The 8201-nt window shown below is 33.8% G+C and overlaps 1 protein-coding gene across 1 annotated transcript in view; it reads left to right on the top strand.

The window, feature by feature from the left end:
- Positions 1–1540: 1540 nt before the first annotated feature.
- nlrc3 (NLR family, CARD domain containing 3) overlaps positions 1541–8201 on the top strand; it is a 36256-nt gene continuing 29595 nt past the window's right edge. Inside the window, exon 1 of the mRNA XM_056450855.1 lies at positions 1541–1748. The gene's annotated coding sequence lies outside the window, so the exon portion shown is untranslated. The remainder of the gene's footprint in view (positions 1749–8201) is intronic.

Below are 8201 nucleotides of genomic sequence, written 5' to 3'. Positions count from 1 at the left end.
ACTAGTACCGGGTTGGACCTCCTTTTGCTTTCAGAACTGGCTTAATCCGTCATGGCATAGATTCAGCAAGTTACTGGAAATATTCCTCAGAGATTTTGCTCCAATTTGACATGACAGCATCACACAGTTGCTGCAGATTTGTCGGCTGCACATTCATGATGCGAATCTCCTGTTCCACCACATCCCAAAGGTGCTCTATTGGATTGAGGTCGGGTGACTGTGGAGGCCATTTGAGTATAGTGAACTCATTGTCATGTTCAAGAAACCAGTCTGAGATGATTTGCCTTTATGACATGGTGCGTTACCCTGCTGGAAGTAGGGATGGAAGTAGCTGCATCCCAATCATCACAAATACTGCAGAAGACCTATTGTAGCCCGCATGGACCCAACATTCTCACAGAAATCAGTCAAGTTTGGTGAAGGAAAAATCATGGTTTGGGGTTACATTCAGTATGGGGGCATGCGAGAGATCTGCAGAGTGGATGGCAACATCAACACCTTGAGGTATCAAGACATTTGTGCTGCTCATTACATTACAAACCACAGGAGAGGGCGAATTCTTCAGCAGGATAGCGCTCCTTCTCATGCTTCAACCTCCATATTAAAGCTCCTGAAAGCAAAGAAGCTCAAGGTGCTCCAGGATTGGCCTGCCCAGTCACCAGACATGAACATTATTGACCATGTCTGGAGTAAGATGGAGGAGGCATTAAAGCTGAATCCAAAGACTCTTGATGAACTCTGCTTGATGAACTCTGGGAGTCCTGCAAGAACGCTTTCTTTGCCATTCCAGATGACTTTATTAATAAGTGATTTGAGTCATTGCAGAGATGTATGGATGCAGTCCTCCAAGCTCATGATGGAGTCAGACACAATATTCATTCTGTTTCCACTGCAGCATGACTTTATATTCTATACTGGACATTATTTCTGTTAAGTGACAAGACTTTTGTCTAAGCAAAGTCAGACCTTACTGTCCTAATGAAAGAATTAATAATCAAGGCATGATCATATTTTATTTTAGTTAAATAAGCGTAATCTAGAGGCCTTTGCCTTTCATATAAGCCACTTCTGATACCAAATGATCAACTAGAAGTCAAGTTATTATTTGTTGTTCCTAAAACTTAGATAGGTGACAAGACTTTTGTCAGGTAGTGTATATATGTATAGTACATGTAATATATAATTGTCTCACTTGTCTCTGTCAGTCTCTGTTTTCTTCCTGTTCTTTAATCAGCACTTCCTGTCCTGTCTGCATCATATGCACTTTTTTGAGACGTGTGTGTATTTAGTGGCCTAAATCGAGTTTGAGGGTTTTTGCCTGATATGAGGTGTATTTCTGCTCGCATACATGACTTCTGTATATCTGTTATTAATTTCACACTGATGTACTCCTGTGTGACTAATAGGAGTTTTGTGTTATTGTTTGCACAGTCCAACAGTTCATGTAAAGCATGTGGAAGCGTTTGCATGTCTGTCTGTCTGCGTGTGTGTGTGGTTTTGTGCACTCAGTGACAGCATGTCAGACGATGCTACACGTTAAAAGTGCATCTGTGGCCTGCTGCACAGGAAGAGAAGGAGGTGCGACAGGAAGGATCGAAAGAGAGGGAAAGAAAAAACACACTCAAACAGAGAAAGTGTCGAGCGGAGGATGAAGATGAGCTTGATGAGAAGTAGAGTAGAGATGAGCGAAGGGTAACAAACACACACCTGCTGAGTCTCTAGATTCACCGAAACAGACTGAAGCAACTGTGAGTATTCACTCTCTTCAACACATCACTGTGTGTGCTAATATTTTTTGTTGTATGTTTTTATTAAACCTGCTGTATAGAAACACTTTATTTTATTTTTAGTGCTGCTTTTTCTTTGTCTACATGTTCTACATTGGCTCACTTTAAAAAAAAGAAACCATAATCGACGAATATTTAAATAAATCAAAATATCCATCTTTCTCTTAAAGCTTGTTATTCATGCATGCACACTTTAAATATATATACATACAGTTAAAGTCAGAATTATTAGCCCCCTTTACATGTGTTTTTCTCTTTTAAATATTTCCCAAATTATGTTTAACAGAGCAAGGAAATTTTTAAAATATGTCTGATAATGTTTTTTCTTCTGGAGAAAGTCTTATTTGTTTTATTTCGGCTAGAATAAAAGCAGTTTTTAATTTTTTAAAAAACATTTCAGGGTCAATATTATTAGCCCCTTTGAGCTATATTTATTTTGATAGTCTACAGAACAAACCATCATTATACTGTAACCTGCCTAATTACCCTAACCTGCCTAGTTAACCTGATTAACCTAGTTAAGCCTTTAAATGTCACTTTAAGCTGTATAGAAGTGTCTTGAAAAATATCTAGTCAAATATTATTTACTGTCATCATGGCAAAGATAAAATAAATCAGTTATTAGAGAGGAGTTATTAAAGCTATTATGATTAGAAATGTGCTGAAAAAAGCTTCTCTCCGTTTAACAGAAATTGGGAAAAAAATAAACAGGAGGGCTAATAATTCAGGAGGGCTAATAATTCAGGGGGGTTATTAAAGTGGGATTTTGAAATGTTTTAAAATAAGCTTCTCTTGCTGAATTTATTTAATCACAAATACAGTAGAAATTGTACAATTGTGAAATGTTTTGCACTATAAAATATATACAAAAGTAGTTTATTATTTAATTTAATCATTTATTCCAGTGATTTAAAAAACGGATTTTCAGCTTCATTACTTCAGTCTTCAGTAACATAAACCTTCAGAAATCACTCTAATATTAATTATTATTGTTGTTATTACTGTTATTATTATTATTTTTATAATAATAATAATATAAATAATAATAATTATTATTATTTTTAATCTAATAGTAATTAAAGCAATAATGACTGGAGTAATAATGTACATACTTACATAATTTACATACTTTTACAAAAACTACAAACAATAAGTAATAAATAAATATTTAATAAATACGTATTTAACATTTATGTAAGTATTACATTTAATAAATGCCTTTATTATTCTCGATGAACAGAACAATTTTATCTAAATCATTAAATAAAATGAATAATAAAAAAACGGACCCCAAACTTTTGACCGGTAGGATATAGTTACTATTAATATTATTATTCATTTTTATTTGTTACATTTTTGTTCTATTTTAAAACCCCAATAAATATTAAGTTCAATTCAATTAATCTTTATTCTATAGTGCTTTTACAATAGATTGTGTCAAAGCAGATTCACATAGAAGTTCTAGTAAATTAAAACTGTGTCGGTCCAGTTTTCAGAGTTGAAGTTCAGTTCAGTGTGGTTTAATTTTCACTGCTGAAAGTCCAAACACTGAAGAGAAAGTCCATCGATGCACAGCTCCACAAGTCTCAAACCAAGCAAGCCAGTGACGATAGTGGCGAGGAAAAAACGTCACCAATTGAAGAAAGTGAAGGAAAAACCCTAAAGAGAAACCAGGCTCAGTTTGGCACGACCATTTTTCCTATGGCCAAACTTCCAGTGCAGCAGCAGTCTAGGCGCCGCGGCTGGAGAGCGTTCAATTCAGTAAATAAATAATAATGCTTCTGTATTGGTGGAACCTGTAACATCTATGGAACCTTTCCATTTATCAAAAGGTTCTTCATAGTGGAAAATACTAGTTTGATTATTAAAATATTTTTTACACTATGAAAAAAGCTGAAAGGTCAATAAAAAGTTCCTTTGGGAACCAAAAATGGTTCAATTAAAGGATTAAAATGTTGCAAACATTATTATTTTCTACATAAATAAAAAAAAACACTGCCTCCATGCCTTCTTCATGTGCGGGAGGCTTTTATCAGTTTATTCATGACAATCGGCATTAGTATAATGTTAATATTATTAGCTGTATTATTTATTAAATGCATATTTATATTTGATTGAATAAAAACAAGTTTAGATTTGTCCACCTGTCGGGTTTTGGAGACGTCTGCATCACCATATGGGGCATAAGAACAGACCACACTTCGTTATTATTGTTCATTTATTCATTTGCTGGACATTAGAACTGAGTTTAGAAATAGTTTTGAAACAAATCTTTGTGCTTAACAAACTAAATTAAATATGTTGGCTAATGGATGTCTTCAGCGGAGTGTGATTCCACCTTTTCCTTACTCCTCGAAAGTAAAGGAGTAAAAGTAAAGTAAAGAGGCTGAATGGAGGAGGCTCGTTCTTCATCCTCTTACTGCAGATGCTCTGTTTAACTGTTTTCTCGCTAGTGAAGCGTTCAGTTTTTCCCTTTTACAAAGTCCGCCATGTAAATAACTAATGCGCCATGGTGCGACGCAACTGACTCTTAAAGGGAATGTGAGATGAGACTCTGATTGGTTTAATGCACGTTATGTTCAAAACACACCCAGAAGTCATTAAGCGAATCAGCACAACCCTGTTAGACCATGCGCCGGGGCACAGACCGTATTTTTCCATCTTTAAAATAGCAAAAGTGGATTCGGACGCCTTTGATGCTTTTGTGCCATGTGCTTTAGACTTTGCGCTAGACTGTTAAAATAGAGGCATATGTTGTACATTGTTGATAAAATTACTTTTAAACATAATATATTACAATTACAATCTTAGTTTTAAATGACATTTTAAAAACATACTTTCAAAAAAAAAAATTTCTTAAAAAGTAACTAAAAAACATATTTAGTTAATAAAACTAGTTAATAAATTATTAGCCCCCTTTGAATTTTTATTTTCTTTTTTATAGATTATTTCCCAAATGATGTTTAACAGATCAAGGACATTTTCACAGTATGTCTGATAATATTTGTTTTATTTTATTACTTGATAATATTTGTCTTATTTGTTTTATTTTGGCTAGAATAAAAGCAGTTTTTAATTTTTTCAAAAGTTTTAATTTTGTAAAAATTATTAGCCCCTGTAAGCTATATATTTTTCTATAGTCTACAGAACAAACCATCATTATACAATGACTTGCCTAATTACCCTAACCTGCCTAGTTATCCTAATTAACCTAGTTAAGCTTTTAAATGTCTCTTTAAGCTGTATAGAAGTGTCTTGAAAAATATCTAGCCAAATATTATTTACTGTCATCACGACAAAGATAAAATAAATCAGTTATTAGAGATGAGTTATTAAAACTATTATGTTTAGAAATGTGTTGAAAAAAATATTGTCTCTGTTAAACAGAAATTGGGGGAAAATAAACAGGGGGGCTAATAATTCAGGGGACCTAATAATTCTGACTTCAACTGTATATATAATAATAAATAACTTTTCAAAATAATTTTCCCCAACACTGGTTATAAAGTTGTCTATTTTTATACATTTAAACAAAATAAGTTAAATGCATTGTTTTATTGCTTGATTAAATGACATTTAAAAACACAATTTAAATAGACACATTTAAATATGTCTTTATTTGTCCATTATTTCTTCATTTAACTTGACATTCATTTTTATACATTTTAGGATATTTAGAGTGTTTTCTTGGGTTTTCTTAGTGATTACTGCGGAATTCTGAATGGTTGCTAGGTATTGCTGATATTAAGGGTGGTGAGTGACTAGTGGTTGCTGTTGTATTCTAGGGCCAGATGCCAGAAAGGCCAGAGGAGTAGCTCAACCATTTTTCATTCAGCTGAGCACTTTACATTTAAACATAACTGACTTATTATAGAGTGTGCAATTACCATGGTAAATATGTGTATTTTAGGAGTTCAGTCAATCACTTGCTAAAAAATAATCATGGGAAAATTAATTATTGCATGAAATTTGCTATTAAGCTGTCACAAAGGAAGTAGCATGCAGTATGTGAATGAGTTTACATCTGTAGTAAGTGTTATATGATGTTGACACTAATAACACCATTTGTTTTTGCTGCTCTGGTACAGTACTAAACCTTAAGTATCTTGTTTTATACTTCTAGTTAGATCCAGGAGACCTGTAAAAATTATTTTAGTAATAAACAGTAGAGACATTTTTAATGTTACAGATTATTTGAATAAAAAATAAAAAATCAGTTCATGAAAAATGTCATTTAAATGTTATTAATAATATTTAACTTTTTTCATTTTAATTTAATTTCATTTTTTTTTTACTGTATTTCTGATTAAAGGGTTCGTTCACCCACAAATTTCAATTCTCAATTAATTTATTCATCCTACTCATACTTGTTTCAAACATTTAAGGCTTTTTTATTTTGTTAAACACACAAGAAGATATTTTGAAAAATGTCAGAAACCGGTAACCATTGACTTTCATGGTGTTTGTTTTTCCTACTATGAAAGTCAATGGTTACCGGTTTTCAGCATTTTTCAAAATATCTTCTTTTGTGTTCAACATAAAAAAGAAGCTCATAAAGGTTTGGAAACACTTGAGGGAGACTAAATAGTGAGTAAATTAAAAATTTTGGGTGAACTGTCCCTTTAAATAAATGGAGCATTGGTAAAAGATTGAAAGATGATATGAAAACATCCTATGAAGAGTGTGTGTACTGAATACATACATACACGCAGGGATCGTTCACCCAAAAATTTAAATTATGTCATCATTTACTCACCTTTACTTGTTTCAAACATTTAAGACTTTCTTTATTCTGTTGAGCACAAAAGTTGATATTTTGAAGAATGTCAGAAACTGGTAACCATTGAATGCCACAGTATTTATTTTTCTTCTATGGAAGTCCATGGTTACCGGTTTGGAAAAGGTTTGGAAACACTTCCAGGTTAAATTTTGAACAAAAATGAAAACCGGTAACCATTGACTTTCATAGTAGGAAAAATAGATACAGAATATATTTGGTTTTTGTAAATCTAAAAAAAAAAAAAATGGTGCCAAACTTGTGCCTCAGAATTAAATAAATGGATGGTTCGCACAAAAATGTAATTACCTCATAATTGATTGTAGTTTTAAGCCTTTATAAGTTTGTTCCTTCTGATGCACTCAAAAGAAGACAGTTTGAAGAATGCTGGTTATTATTTAATTCCACAGTAGGTAAAACAAATACTATGAAAGTCAATGGTTACCAATTTTCAGCATTTTTCAAAATATCTTCTTTTGTGCTCAACAGAAGAAAGAAACTCATAAAGGTTTGGATCCACCACTTGAGAATGAGTAAACAGTGAGTACATTAACATTTTTGGGTTAACTGCCCCTTTAATGGAAAGACAGATGTTTTAATATCTTTGACTGATGTACTGATTCATAACTTGTTCATATAAATGTCTCAAACATCAAGGTTTTCAGTTTGCTCTTCGTGGGTTCCTGCTTTAACCTCAGTAGCTGCTGCATAAAAGTCTGCTGGAGCAAACATTGTGCTGACATCACATTTCTCTCTGTTACTTTAACATGCGGCACGGTGGCTCAGTGGTTAGCACTGTTGCCTCACAGTAAGAAGGTTGCTGGTTCAAGTCCCGGCTGGGTCAGTTGGCTTTTTTGTGTGGAGTTTGCATGTTCTCCCCATGTCGGCATGGGTTTCCTCCGGGTGCTCCAGTTTCCCTCAGTCCAAGCACATGTGCTGTAGGTGAAGTGCATGAACTAAATTGACTGTAGTGTATGAGTGTGTGTGTGAATGTAAGAGTGTATGGGTGTTTCCCACTGAATTGCAGCTGGAAGGGCATCCGCTGCGTAAAACATATGCTGGACTAGTTGGTGGTTCATTCCGCTGTGGCGACCTCTGAAATAGAGACTAAACCAAAGGAAAATGAATAAATGTAAAGATGAATTGTTTCTCTGTGCCCTCCATTTATAAACTCTTCACTTCTGCCCTTTTGTATCTCAACATAGTGTGTTTAATAGAAATATGTCTATTTTGCGATAAGATATAAATAGTTTTCTCGTCACTTCAGACACGTTACCCGCACCTCACGTCTGTGTGTTACAGTGGTCATGCTGTAACCATGGCAACATGCTGTTTGTTGATGCATGTGGTTAATGAGTTTCAGTTTTGGCATCCAGTGAACTGACGTGCTCTGGAATGAATATCTGTCACTTTATTTAAGGCTTCGTTTCTCATTTACTCACACTCAAGTGGTTCCAAAATTGTATGTGTTAGTTTCTAACAAGATATTGTGAAGAATGCTGGAAAAAAAAAACAGCCTTTGACATCCATTTTAGGAACACATTACTGTTCTTTTCTGGGTATCTAGGAAAAGGGAGTCTGATTCCCATTGATCTCTATTGAATTATTATTTCATATACAGTTGAAGGATTCGCCTT

This window comes from Danio aesculapii, chromosome 24 (genome assembly GCF_903798145.1).
Source record: "Danio aesculapii chromosome 24, fDanAes4.1, whole genome shotgun sequence".
Taxonomy (NCBI): domain Eukaryota; kingdom Metazoa; phylum Chordata; class Actinopteri; order Cypriniformes; family Danionidae; genus Danio; species Danio aesculapii.
Note: the sequence above shows the minus strand (reverse complement) of the source record. Positions and strands in the feature narration are given on the sequence as shown.